Source organism: Aedes aegypti, chromosome 1 (assembly GCF_002204515.2).
Source record: "Aedes aegypti strain LVP_AGWG chromosome 1, AaegL5.0 Primary Assembly, whole genome shotgun sequence".
Lineage (NCBI taxonomy): Eukaryota > Metazoa > Arthropoda > Insecta > Diptera > Culicidae > Aedes > Aedes aegypti.
In genome coordinates, this window is record NC_035107.1 from 65035494 (window position 1) to 65051243 (window position 15750).

At 34.7% G+C, this 15750-nt stretch overlaps 1 protein-coding gene across 3 annotated transcripts in view; it reads right to left on the reverse strand.

Annotated features, from left to right (window-relative positions):
• LOC110674225 (uncharacterized membrane protein DDB_G0293934-like) overlaps positions 1-15750 on the reverse strand; it is a 256353-nt gene that overhangs the window by 79983 nt on the left and 160620 nt on the right. The gene's annotated exons all lie outside the window — the stretch shown is intronic.

Below are 15750 nucleotides of genomic sequence, written 5' to 3' on the forward strand. Positions count from 1 at the left end.
ACGGAAACTGGAATAAATGAATGGTATTTTTGTGTTCCCTGAACAGTGTTGATAGACTCACACTCAAAATCTCAATCAATACGCTCTCCCGTGAGAGCAAACTCATCTGAGATCTGCTTCGCAAATCTCACGCTTGAGATTTTGATGCAAAATCAACTCAATCAACTCAAATCGTAAAAAAATGATTCAGTCGCAAAACCCGGCAAAAACTCATGAAACCCGAATGTTGTTGTTTACGTTAAAAAGGATTAACATAATTTTACCAGACAAACAAGAAATTATTGCCATGAGTGAGTAAACTGTGGAAATATGAGAAAATGAGTTAAAATGGTGAGCCAACTCATCCATGATTTTTTGACTGTTGAGTTGCATGATTGACAACTCACGCATGAAAAATCTCAAGCGTGAGTTGTGAGAAATTGAGTTTTTCGCAACACTGTCCCTGAATAGTTATTGCTTTCGAATATTGTTCATTAAGCTGCTCCTTGATATGTTTATACTCTGTTGTAGTTGCTGCTTTGTGTTAGTTGCTCCTCCTTTCGCTTTTGAGCCCAATCAAATAATTCCTTGGCATTTTTGATGGGATGTTCACGTTCTTTAGCTAGACTATCCCTTGTAGCCATGCGTTTTATTGCTCCCCCTAATGCATCGCATGCACCATCTGAAAAGCACACTTGTTGTACAGAGTACAAGCGTGGTATTACTTTCAGTGGCCATTTGCGACTCACACTGGGGCAGAATTGAAAAAACGCGGAAACAACCTGTAGTTCTTTGGAATTAAGAGATAGACGTTTGGTGTCTTCAGCAAAAATGATCCTTTCAATGAGGCTGATGTTTCGAGATAAAGTCATATTTTTTTGTGTTATTCGCATAAATGACTGAAATGCCATTTCGGTCAAATGGCAGTTTAGGTGTATGGTTTCTTCGGCAAAGTTGATCATTATTTGATGCTGAAAATAATTGCTGAAGACGTCAAATTTCCAAGGCCTACTATTTTTGAAATATAGACATTTATTTAAAAAATGTGCTAAAAACCAAAATATTTGAGATTTGCTTGCAATTTTTCATTTAAAATTTCATATATCGCCTATGACTATGTCGTTAATTAACATAAAGCAGGTCTGGTGAAAATATTGCGTATAGGCCATTCTTGCGATCGGGCAAGTTCGGGCAGGTGTTTTCATTGCCATCCACTTACGAAAGGTCAGAGCATTCATGTCTAATTTTTCCAAGGATATGATATTTAATACATTTTTTCTATGTGATCTGAAAGTATGCTAAGCTTATAAAAAGGTTCAAAATTATTTTACATGACGATGTAATAGTTTTACAATATAAACAAAAGTTCAACATAGTCATAAATATTTTTGTGGTTTATTGGTACCCAAATGCATTTAACTATTTGCTTTTTACATCGCTTGTATATTTGCTATTCGCAAAAACGCCCTAAGTGCCAGACTTATTATGTCAAACCATTTCGGTCGAATGGAAATATAGGTATGTGATTCCTTCGGCAAAGTCGATCGTTATTTCAAGCTGAAAACAATTGCTAATGATGACAAATTTCCAAAGCCTGCTCTTCTTAAAAACTGAAAAAATTTGATAAATTGTGTTAAAAACCATTATATACATAAGTTTTGTGTTTTTTTTCAGTTCAAATACCATTTATCGCCTATGATCTTGCCATTCATTGGTATTAGGCAGAGATTGTAAAAACAAAAAAAAAATTAAGAAAATCCAATAAAACTTACAGTGATATTGCCTATTCTTGCAGAAATCAAACAAAAATTTTGTTCTTACCATTAAATTCTTACCAGCTCTGCCAATGAATGACATGATCATAGGTGATAAATGGTATTTAAGCTGAAAAAAACACTAAACTTATGTATAAAACGAATTTATCAAAAATCATCAATAGTTTGTCAATTTTTCAAAAATAGAAGGCTTTGGAAATTTGACATCTTCAGCAATTGTTTTTTAGCTTGTAAGCGATGTAAAAAGCAAATAGTTAAATGCATTTGGGTACCAATAAACCGCAAGAATATTTATGACTATGTTGATCTTTTGTTTATATTGTAAAACTATTACATCGTCATGTAAAATAATTTTGAACCTTTTTATAAGCTTAGCATACTTCCATATCACATAGAAAAAATATATTAAATATCATATCCTTGGAAAAATTAGACATGAATGCTCTGGCCTTTCGTAAGTGGATGGCAATGAAAACACCTGCCCGAACTTGCCCGATCGCAAGAATGGCCTATACGCAATATCCCTGTTTTTTGAAAATTTTACTTAAAAAATCGAACAAAATTTTATTTTTACCATCAAATTTTCACCAGACCTGCTTTATGTTAATTAACGACATAGTCATAGGCGATATATGAAATTTTAAATGAAAAATTGCAAGCAAATCTCAAATATTTTGGTTTTTAGCACATTTTTTAAATAAATGTCTATATTTCAAAAATAGTAGGCCTTGGAAATTTGACGTCTTCAGCAATTATTTTCAGCATCAAATAATGATCAACTTTGCCGAAGAAACCATACACCTAAACTGCCATTTGACCGAAATGGCATTTCAGTCATTTATGCGAATAACACTAAAAATTATAACTTTATCTCGAAACATCAGCCTCATTGAAAGGATCATTTTTGCTGAAGACACCAAACATCTATCTCTTAATTCCGAAGAACTACAGGTTGTTTCCGCGTTTTTTCAATTCTGCCCCAGTGTGCGACTGTTCTAGAACGCAAATGTGCAGCTTTAAAGACAGACCATATTGAAAATAGCAGATTGTGAATACAGGTTCAGTTGAGGCTCCTTTTGGGTATGATTATTTAAGAGTTTTCTTGAACATAGAGCGCAATTTTGGTGACCACACGGCTTAATAGTGAGCAAGGTTCTAAGTGGAAAAAAGTGGAATTTCTTTTAAATTATTTCTCACTTTTTTTGCGGCCTTCCTGAGTCGAGTGGTTAGAGTCCGCAGTTACAAAGCAAAGCCATACTAAAGGCGTGGGTTTGATTCCCGGTCGGTCAAAAATTTTTCCGTAATGGGAATTTTCTTGACTTTCCTGGGCAATTATCGTCGTACTTGCCACAGGATATACGCATGCGAAAATGGCAACTTTAGGCATAGAAACTTCTCAGTTAATAACTGTGGAAGTGCTCATTGAAACTAAGCTGAGAAGCAGGCTGTGTCCCAGTGAGTACGTAATGCCAAGAAGAAGAAGGATTGGAAGAAATTTCTTGAAAAAAAATCATATTAAAGAAGAAATGTGTGGCAAATTGAAGCAATGCGAGGAGTCATACTCGAACTGAAAATTTTTGAAAGTTTTGCTGCCGAAATTCCAAATTTCATTCATTTCATTGCGTTTCATTTTCAAGTGAATACCATTAGATTTTTTACGAACTCGTTAAGAAACTGCTTGTAAAATCCCCTTTAGCCCGTATGAATTTACTCAATGATTTCACCAATTAATGCTTCTGGTAGAAATACAATTGCTACATGTATCATTAGGCTCGATTTGATTTCTGTAAGATTCTGGAACATCCGTAAAAATGAAAACGGAGAACGAAACAATGTAGCTTAGATGCGGTGTCAGCGGAAAAAAATGTAGTTATCATTAATTATTTTTTCTTTCTAATAGTAGAGGTGTCTAAGGTATGCATACCACTCTTCAATTACCGCAAGGATGTGTTCAGTAAAACTGTTAAAGAAGCGTCAATCTGGTCTATATTGCAAGATGCTTTCCAAATGTCTATATTTGATAAATGCGATAGGAAGAAGAACCATATAAATATTAACAATGTCCAAAGAATTTTGATCATGGACTCTTCTTTTACACACTCTTAGAATCCTTCTATAAAAGTTTTTCAATGACTACTTCAAAACCCATTCTCAACAATTTGTCAAAATTGTCATCTAGTGTTATAAATAAACTTCCTCAACAACTGTTAATGCCTACAGAAATACCCAAAAGAAATCACTCATCAATTATTCAATAAAATCTTTTACGGATTAACTAATCAATGCTCACGAGATAATTTGAAAACATTTTCAGGATCTTCAGGCCGCCATACATAATCCGATTGATACATTGAAAAAAATTACAAGCACAATAACAACAAAACATTAGTGATCAACACAGTAAAACTGATCATCTTAATATTTAACGCTTTTATTACACTTGTTTTTAACTGTCGATTACCATCCTATTCCCCCAAATTATTATGCATTTCAAACAATGTAGCAATTATTTATACAGTTTGGCTGCTTTATGAAAATTTTCCTACAGGTTAAACAATAATTTTAAAATATGCGCATTTTACTTAAAAGTACGTTCAACATTAGCTTTCAAAGCTCGCAATGGTCACCAACATTTTCTTTTTGACTTATTTTCACTTTGTTTTAACTCACAATATTAGGTTACGATACTAATTAATCAATTGAAAACATTTTTCAATGTGTTGCCAAAATCGGGAAGAAAATGTTGCCAAAATCGGAGGTGGACAAAATCGGGTGTTGCCAAAATCGGCAAGGCACTGTATTTCATTATCATAAATCGATATAAATGCATTTCACGTATTGATTGCTTCATATTCTTTATTTTGTTATTTTTTACCTTTTAACATTTTGTTCCATATTTTCTTGATAATTACATATGAAAATATCACAATGTTGAATGTTGAAGTTGTGTTTCGTTAAAAAATAAATAAATCATTTATACAGGGCACATTTTTTATTTCGCCTCATACCATGAAAAATTACCAAATCAATATTTTTTCAAACATTTAAGTCTAAAATTATCTGCTCTTCCAGACAATGAACAAATTTCTAGGCTTATGAGCCTCGAAAAACATTCGAAAATGACCGAAAATTGAAAATTATATCATAATTTTGTATTAAAATCGCTGTGTCTTCAAAACGGTAAAAGTTAGCCTGATTTTCCCGTATACCTTTTTTTGTTGTAAATTTTGCGTACTTTCATAAAATCGAGTTGAAAAACATTTGAAAAGTTTATTATGACCATTTCCAAAAATTCATTTTTTTTTTAAATCATAACTTTTTTGTCCATGATTTCTCCATCTTGATCCACTGCACATTGGTCCCAAAGCCATATCTAGGAAGACAAAAATGATTGCGCCTAAACCGTCAATTTAGGGTATATGGTGTCTTCGGCAAAGTTTCTTCATATTTTCCAGACATTTTTTTGAGTGATGTGAAATTAGGGTGGCCTACATGGTTTACGAGATCAGCACATAAACTTTTTTGCTGATGCGTTTAGGACTACACAATATTCTACAATGTTTTAGGACAACCGATTTGAACCAACTTTGCCGAAGAACCCAAATTTCTATCTCTTATGGTTCGCGAGTTATGATTTTTTTGAATAAAAAAGTTAGTGTGGTTTGTCTTTGGTAATTTGGTGGTAATTTGTCTTTGGTGGTACTGAAAAATAAGTTTTTTCTTGATAACTTTTTATACAATAATTTCTCGCAAAAAGTTTGTTCCAAGCACTTTTAGAACTTTTGATTGCACATCTTTTTGCCGAAGAAACTACTGTTTTATCTCTTATGGTTACAGAATTATCAGAAATTTTCTTCGAAAAAATGGTTGTTTACCAACGCCGATATCTCCGAAAGGCGCAAACGGATTTTCAATCTTTTGTCGCCATTAGAAAGATTATCTCTTCCTCTGTGTATGGTAAAAAAAACTGTGAGGACGTTTTTTGTTTGAAAAAATTGACAAAATTTTGAAAATAATATGTTTTTAAACGAAAATTGTCCATAACTTGAAAAAAATCGAGATAGCTCTTTGGTGCCTTTAGCAAAAATGTGCAAAATTGAAAGTTCTGAAAGTGTTTCATACAAAGTATTCATAAAAAAAAAATCAACGCCTTAAGATATATTCACCATTAACCGAATTTTATATGGTAAAGAAAACGAAATAAGACATATTTGCTAGAACAACCGAAATAACTGTTTGTAAAGCCATTTAAAATTAAACACACATGTATTGATATCGATCATAGTAAGCGGAATCTAAGGAGTTCAAAGAAGGAAAATTATTTGCTGAAGCAGTTTCCAAGTGATCAAGGTCCACCTTCTGGTTCGTTAGCTTAGACAGACATTTGAGATTTATAGCTTGTTTTTATTCAAGACTCATGCATTCTTCAACAGATGAATGCTGCTCTGACTAATTTGTTGTGGCAGATTCATTGGACTTAATTGAATTGAATGGGATAAGTTGGATGCCCAAATAGAATAATTGCAGATACTTCTATATTTCTATGAGAGGATATCACGAGAAGTAAAGTTTTGGTAATTTGAAAGAATTCTTCAAACTATACGTTTTGTTATCGTTTAGGGTTGATAATATGATAAACTGGACCGGTATTGAACGCATGACCTTCTGCTTAGTAAGCCGAAGCGGTAGCAATTTATAACCGGCTACGGCATATGTTAGCTGGACAAACTTTATGTCGCGTGAAATAACAAGACTTCGTTTATGGATTAATGTTCCATGCACCACTGTTAAAACTGCTTCAGCAATTATCTTTCCCTAACTCATAAGATTTCGCTTAGTGTGATCGATCTTATAACAAAACATATATACCGTAAAACGGGGTAACTTTGATAATGCGGGTAACTTTGATAGTGCGAGACCCCCAACATACTAAACGAAATAACGAAGTTTCTGTCAATTAGTTAAGAAAAACGAATGCAAAAGTAAAGAGTATTAATATGACACTTCATGTCAAAGCTATTTTCGTTGGAATCAAGTGCATTTGAGGATTTTTATGCAAACATTAATAATTTACAAGATTTTAGCATTTTTGCAAAGCTTACAAACAATCTGTTCTACGACCACTATTTGATAAAGTAATAATGAGTTCGTCACTTACCCATGATAGCCTAGTTATAGTAGAACATGAATTCGGTCTCAAATCTCTTAGCGAAAACCATTTTTACAAACTGGGACCATATTTGTAATCTAAGTCAGAAATTTCCATATAGCGTTAAACGCCTAGAGGTATGCAACGCCCTTTAAATGTTCCATAATTCGTTCAATCTTGTTCGATTCATACTCCATTATCAAAGTTACCCCAAAACAGAAAACCGACTTTCGATTATATGAAAAATTATATATCCATTCACAATAAATCTTTTGGCAATCTATCAAGTGCAATCGATAGCTAGGATGTCAGTACTTGTTTTAAAAATATAAATTGTAATTCTTTGAAACAGCATGCATAAATATTGGAGTTTTCTTCGAAAAAACTATCAAAGTTACCCCGTTTTACGGTATTCAATTTTAAATGACTTTACATACAATTATTTCGATTGATCCAGCAAATATCTCTTTTTCCGCGTTCTTTACCATATAAAATTCGGTGGTGAATATATCCTAAAGCGTTGATTTTATATGAATACTTTGTATGAATCACTTCCAGAACTTTCAATTTTGCACATTTTTGCTGACGGCACCAAAAAGCTATCTCGATTTTTCTCAAGTTATGGACAATTTTCGTTTAAAAACATATTATTTTCAAAATTTTGTCAATCTTTTCAAACAAAAAACGTCCTCACAGTTTTTCCACCATAAATAGAGGAAGAGATAATCTTTCTTATGGCGACAAAAGATTGAAAATCCGTTTGCGCCTTTCGGAGATATCGGCATTTGAAAGCAACATATTTTTCGAAGAAAATCTCTGGTTGTTCTGTAACCATAAGAGATAAAACAGTAGTTTCTTCGGCAAAAAGTTGCGCAATCAAAAGTTCTGAAAGTGCTTGGAACAAAGTTTTTGTGAGAAATGATTGTATAAAAAGTTATCAAGAAAAAACTGATTTTTCAGTACCACCCTAACTTTTTTGTTAAAAAAATCATAACTCGCAAACCATAAGAGATAGAAATTTGGGTTCTTCAGCAAATGTGCTCCAAATCGGTTGTTCTAAAACATTGTAGAACATTGTGTACTCCTAAATGCGTCAGCAAAAAAGTTTATGTTCTGATCTCGTAAAACATGTGGGCCACGCTAATTTCACATTACTCAAAAAATTTCTGAAAAATATGGAGAAACTTTGCCGAAGACACCATATATCTAAATTTGACGGTTTAGACGCAATCATTTTTGTCTTCCTAGACATGGCTTTGGGACCAATGTGCATTGTGCAAAATACTTCATTTTTTGTCTACTTTAACATATAAAAAAACCAAAAAAAAAATCAAAAATACTATTTTTGAGAAAATTGATTTTTAAGCTTTTTTTGAAAATTATTAAGGAATTTTTTCTTAGGCCCTTCGCAAAAGTAAGGCTAGAGTCAAAATGGCGAACCGATGATGCAAAAAGGCATTTTTGGGCATAAAGAAAGCATGTGCAAAATTTCATCCAAATCAAAAAAAAAAATGAAATTTGGGAAAAAAAAAGTCGTCATTTTCTGTGCAACCGCTCAGCTACCATACATATTTTTCAGGACAAAACCCTTTCACGATTCTGGACGGAATCTATCCAAAATTCAGGACGGAATCTATCCAGAATCCTGGGCGGAATCCTTTCAGGATTCTGAACGAAATCCGCACAGGATTTTTGACGGAATCCTTCCAGGATTTCTGACGGAATCCTTCCAAAGTTCTGGACGAAATCCTTAAAGGATTATGAACGGAATCCTTCCAAAATTCTGGACGGAACCGTTCCAGGGTTTTGAACAGGATCCTTCCATGGTTCTGGACGGAATCCTTCCAGAACTATGGGCGGAATCTTTCCAAGATTCTGGAAGGGATCCTTACAGTATTCTGGACAGAATCTTTTCAGGATTCAGAACGGAATTCTTCCAGGATTCAGGATAAAACACTTCCAGGAATCAGGTCGAAATCCTTCCAAAATTATGGGCAGAATCCTTCCAGAATTATAAGCGAAATCTTTTTAAGATTCTGGACGGAATCCTTCCAAAATTCTTTCCACGATTATGGACGGAATCCTTCCAGCATTCTTGACGGAATCCTTCCAGGATTATGAACGGAATCCTTCCATGATTCAGGACGGACTACTTCCAAAATTCTGGATGGAATCCTTCCAGGATTTTGGACAGAATCCTTCCAAGATTCTGGACGGAATCCTTACAGTATTCTGGACGGAACCCTTCCAGGATTTAGGACAGAATCCTTTTAGGATTCAGGTCGAAATCCTTCCAGAAAGATTCTGGACGGAATCCTTCCAAGATTCTGAACGGAATCCTTCGAGGGTTCTGAGCAGAATCTTTCCAGGAATCTGGATGGAATCCTTCTAGGATTATGGAAGGAATCCTTTCAGGATTCGGGCCGGAATCCATCCAAAATTTGGGACGGAATCCTTCCAGGATTTTGGACGGGATCCTTCCATGCCTCTGGACGGAACCCTTCCAGAATTCTGGACGGAATCTTTCCAGGATTCTGGACGGAATCCTTTCAGAATTTTTTTGCGGAATCCTTCCAAAGTTTTGGACGAAATCCTGCCAGGCTTCTGGATGAAACCGTTCCAGAATTTTGAACGAGATCCTTCCTTGATTCTGGACGGAAACTTTCCAGAATTCTGGACGGAATCCTTCCAGGATTCTTGACGGAATTCTTCGAGAATTGTAAATGAAACCCATTTCAAGATACTGAATGGAATATTTTTCAGACAGAATCCTAGCGGAATCTTTAAAAATTTTGGACGGAAACTTTCCAGGATTCTGGATGGAATCCTTCCAATATTCTGGACGGAATCCTTCCAGGATTGTGGACGGAATCCTTCCTGGATTCAGGACAAAATCCTTCCATGAATTAGATCAAAATCCTTCCAGAATTACGAACAGAAACTTTCCAGGATTCTGAACGGAACTTTCTAGTATTCTGGACGATATCTTTCCAGAATTTTAGACGGAATCTTTCCAGAATTATGGGCGGAATCTTACCAGGATTCTGGACGGAATCCCTCTAAAATTCTGGACGGAATCCTTCCAGGATTCTTGATGGAATGCTGCGAGGATTGTGGACAAAACCCATCCAGGATTTTGAATGGGATCCTTCCAGGATTCTTGACGGAATTCTTCCAGGATTTTAAACAAAATCCGTTTCAAAATTCTGAACGGAATCCGTTTTATAATTCGGAACGGAATCCGATCCGGTATACCGAAAATGTATTCATTTTGCTAATTTTAAATTTTTGTACACAACAAGATTCTAGAACGGAATTCGTTTCTGGGCTCTGAACGGAATCCTTCCAGAATTCTGAACGGAATCCGTTTCATAATTCTGAATGGAATCCATAAATGGTTATAAACGGCATCCTTTCTGAATTAAAAATTTAAAAATTCTTGTAAAAACCCTATAACAAATCCAGGAATTCCTGGAATTTCAAACGAATTGCTGTAAGGCATCTGGATAAATTCCCCAGATATTTTTTGAGGCATTACTATATGCCATAAATTATGTCATAGAGATTTCAAAAAAGAAAAAAATACGTCCAATCGACTATAGGAAAAAAAAACATATTTTGGTTATTGCGCGATCACCAAACCCCTTGTTAACTCAACTCAATTGATGGCTCGCCCAAAGAAAGCCCAAGCATGCCCAACAAACGCAACTTCAAAGCCTAAATCAGAACCGTGACGCCATAAATTTCAATTGTTCTCAATAAACTAATCTGTTTTCGAGGCGACCAAACTAGGACCTAGCGACTCGAGTTGCATATCTCTGTGGATCTAGTTCGCTTTCTCCATCGAGGTCAATCGCCATAAATCACCCCATTCAACGACGTAGATACTGAACTGGCTAACTGAAGCGAGCGGTGGTCACTTTCGGTAGAATTTATGTGAAATTAACAAGATTCCCTCCCATCGAACATGGGAGCACTTTTCGAAAGTTATTCCAATTTGAGAAGTCTTTCGGCTGCGCCGATGATTGAAGATCGCCAGCTATTCATACTCCGTATTGAATGCACTGCGTTTTGAAGCAGATATTTTATAGATCAAAATAAAATAATTTCAAAATTATTGCCTTCTTTTGAAATTTCTATATTTATTTTAATATCAAGAAACTTTTCTAAAGATACCATATATCTAAGAGCAATAGTTTTGAACCGACAATTAAAAACACTGTGCCCTGGAAGGAATTTTGATGAAATCTTATCCAGAACCAAGAAATTGACTGCGCAAAATTCCACTGGCCGTGATGAATGGCGATGATGGCACAACCGCAACCATCGGAGCGGAACTAATTGCTCCTACCATTCCACCACAACTCTTGGTCTTGGTCCCAAAATTACAAAATTCAACGCGCACGACAACCGACCATCACCGTCAAAATCAGATTGCAATCGTCAAGGATTTGTGATGCGCTTCGGCTGCTTCCATCATCAGAAAATCTCTTTTAGTATCGCGCGCGCGCAAATTGCGCAATAAAAATCCGGTGGCAGCAAGGCAGTAGCGATTACGGGCCCATCTTTTAATGACATTCACAGATTGCACAGTGGGAATAATATGGACCCAAAACGGCATTTAATACATGCAGCTGATGAGCCTATGCATGCTATAAAACGTTTGACTTTTACTGTGCGCTCTGTTTTCAAGTTGCCCGTGAGAGAGGGCGAGACAGCACCAACACACGGCGCACAGTAAAAGTCATGAGAACAAAAGAATTTATGGCACGTACAGAGGCTCATTGAGCTCTCGCCGAGTGGTGTCACAAACACGTGCGCAAATTTGCTGGTTGAAAATACTGCCGTTTGATTTTGCTGGGAACAGCTGATCTTTGTTTATATTTTCAACCAGCAATCTTGAAGTAGTGTTGGTGATATGTAACGTGTATGTACACGAGTGCAGAAACCACTATTGCGGTTGTTGAAAACCTCATTTTTTATGGAAAAAACGCCTAGGAAACAAATCTCGATTACTTTTTCAAATCGACGTAAGTAACTTTCATACGGTTTTGAGAAAATTTATTAAGAAAAATTACAGTCTGTCTTCTAAAACTGTTTTAAAATGAATCAACTTTTCAACATTTTTTCGTCGTGTACAACACTTATATTTTGCATACAATCTGCTCGCTTTCAAAAACTAGGTAGTTTCTATTATTTCCCACATAAAAATCATGATAAAATGATAAGTCGTTTCGTTCAGTTACTTACGACGTTTTTGTACCAGTGTTAAATCGACGCAAGTAGTGTTTTGTTTTGATTCGTGGTTAAGGCACTTTCCCTCATAGAAAAATACAATTTGCCTTAGTTTCCAAACAATAAGCTGCATGTAATTGATACGGTTAAAATATCACAAACTGTTGTATTTATGTCGAACAATTTGACACCTCAAACTCTAAACAATAAATAACGTTTTATCAAAGCCATTGCAAATTGTTACAATTCAGTATTTTGTTCTTATATTGTTGAATGATATGAAGTTGAAAGTCGTGAGAAACAGTAACAACATAAATCTACCTTCTGGGGAATGGTTTTTGTTTCTTTTTGTGCAACACAAACACATGAATATTTTAACTATAAACTACCTTTAAGCAACAGTTTGGCAAACAGTTGAAGCGATACACGCTAGAAAATTTACACCGTGATAAAATTCACAGTATATTTTATAGAAGTTCCATATTTAGAAGAAAAAAAATAGGTTTCTCCTCACCCTTGATAGCAATATTAAAACAAGCGCTGCTATTTTGTTTTTTTTTTTTAAGATGTAAAATCCTTAAAAAAAAAACAAAAAAAATAACTACTGTGTAAAATTTTTATTATACACTCTGTTGAATTTTCCATGCGTGTTTGTTTTCACGCTGTCTGAAAAATAGAAAAATAAAAAAACGTCGCGAGTTTGTTATTTCTGCTCCTGCTAGTTTACAGTCGTTTTTTCATTGAAATGAAAAACATACCATGTTATTAGAACCGGATCCGGAAGTGCTGGTAAGTAATCTGATTCCAAGTTTGATCCCATGATTCATCATGTAATGTGCATCTATTTGTTTCTCTCCAGAAAACAGCTGCCGTTTTTGCTTCGGTCGGAACGGTGATAAGCGGAAGAACCGGAACGGAATGATGATGATGCCGCGCAGCTTGGATTGCAACTTATCAAACCAGTGTCCCGAGCTCCTACATTTAAATGCTAGTGATTTAATTATGAATAATAATAGTTTAAGTTCTACAATTCTAGTTGATCATTTTCAATAGCGAATAATGAAACAAGTAGTGCGTGTGGGCTGAACTCATTTCAAACAAAAAAATTGATTATAAAGTGATAACAAGTTATTCGTGATCAATCGTGATTCCATAGGTTTTAATTAAAACTAAGTTTTTCCACACTTATTTACTTGTTTCATTGCCTCTTCTAAGAAATATCCCCGTTCTTTTTAAAATGGTATAAATGTAATAGAACAGTTCAGCATACGTTTAAAATACCATAAAGTACCATAAGCCAACAATTACATATACATTATTTGATTTCAATAAATAAATATGGTTTAACAATTTCTCAACTGTTTGCCCAACATTAGATTTGGCAAAAAATGGATGGTTTACCCACCCTTTGGCAAACCATCCACGACAAATTTTGTTCGAGAAAATCGTCGTTTTTGAATGGTTACATAACTTAACCGCCTATTCCCCACATTGTTATTTGCCCATTTACCATTTACCGAACTGTAAAAGTCGTTTGCGGTAGTGTCGGTTTATTGTTATTTTGGATGTTACAGGATACGGGTTAGATATTGTCTTTAGTGGTTATGGATAGTTTGGTAAATTGTACCAATACGGTTCTGGATTATGCGGGTTGTCTCTCCATACAACGGAGCGGTGAAAGTAGCGGTAAGGTTGCGAAAGTTGAAAATCCTACTCAAGCCGTTTTGTAAATTCGGAAATTAAACGTTCTAAAAGTGAAAAATTGAGATGAATAAGAGCGGAACATGTAGAATTTCGTCTGCGAAACACGTAGGATCGATAAAGCAAGTTTGTTTACTTTTCTGATTTGAGACTGTTTGAATAAGTTTTCGAAAAATGGTGAGAGATTTATTCATCAAAATTGTGTAAAAGTATCCATTTTACCCCAGCTCTCAATAAAAGAGCTATTTTGCTGGAATGAAGAACAGTTACAACTAATAACGGCTATTTGAATCTGAATCCTTATAATAATATGGAGATTTCATATGGTATCAATGGCAAGCCTGTTTTGCCCCATTCCGTCCTAATAATTTGATTTAAAGATATTTAAGAGTATTTACTATTAATAGCGGCATTTCAAATTCTTCTTTACTGATGTAGAAGGTTTAGAAATACATACAATGGATCACATTTAAACCGGTTGACGCTTATATTTAGCTGTTCGGTAATCCAATCCGCATGGTTATTAAATTAATTAACTCATTACGCGTGGTAAAGATGGACAAATGATGGGTGAAATTATGAAAAAAAATCCACGTGCTCGGCTGGGATTTGAACCCAGGACTCTTGTGAGCTCGTCTAGCATACAAGAGTCCTGGGTTCAAATCCCAGCCGAGCACGTGGATTTTTTTCATAATTTCACCCATAATTTGTCCATCTTTACCACGCGTAATGAGTTAATTGATTTAACCCATTTTGTTCTATTTTACCCTAAAACGATCTTTTTCTGGAATAAAGTACAATTCCAACAGATTTTGGCTAACTTAATAAATTTATCTTAGATCAAAATGTACTGCGGACTTAAATATCTGAAAAAAAAAAATGTATGGCCCTATTTTTCTCTAATTAGCTATTTTTTCTGGAATAAAAAGTTCTTGTAATTGATTGTATTGTAACTATCTAACATTGAAAGGCTCTCTTTGTTTATTTTCGCTTTAATCAATAACTGAGCCACATTTGCCTCTTCTATTTCGTTTTTTGTATAAAACGCTAACTAAGGACATTGTATTTCGATCTACAATGGAGCGGTTCCACAGAAAATGACGACTTTTTTCCCAAATTTCATTTTTATATTTTTTGATTTGGATGAAATTTTGCACATGCTTTCTTTATGCCCAAAAATGCCTTTTTGCATCATCGGCTCGCCATTTTGACTCTAGCCTTACTTTTGAGAAGGGCCTGAGAAAAAAATCCTTAATAATTTTCAAAAAATTATAACTTAGAAACGGAAGAAATTTTTTGTCTACTTTAACATATAAAAAAATAAAAAAAAAATCAAAAATACGATTTTTGAGAAAATTGATTTTTAAGCTTTATTTTCGATATATAAAAAATTACAACATTTTTTTTACAGTGTATATTTTTTTCCAGATAGTCCCAACAATAACCTAAAACTTTGCGAAGGCACCAAACTGATCGGACAAACCGTTTCTAAGTTATATTTTTTTGAAAATTATTAAGGATTTTTTTCTTAGGCCCTTCTCAAAAGTAAGGCTAGAGTCAAAATGGCGAGCCGATGATGCAAAAAGGCATTTTTGGGCATAAAGAAAGCATGTGCAAAATTTCATCCAAATCAAAAAATACAAAAGTAAACCGACATTCGAATTCAAATGGAACCGCTCAAAGATAAACTTCCCAAAAGCTTTAGTATGGCACTGTTATAATCGAAAGAGAGCGAAAGAGGAGAGAATTTCTCAATGTTAGATTGACCCTTTTGAAAAGTTACTCGAGTAAAATGTCTTTTCTGGCGTAGAGTTATCTTAGTCAGAGTGGCGTCAATGTCAGAATTGGAACAGCGGCGAACTGTCATTTCCATACAAATTCGCATTCCAATCGAGCAGGAGACCTGTCAAA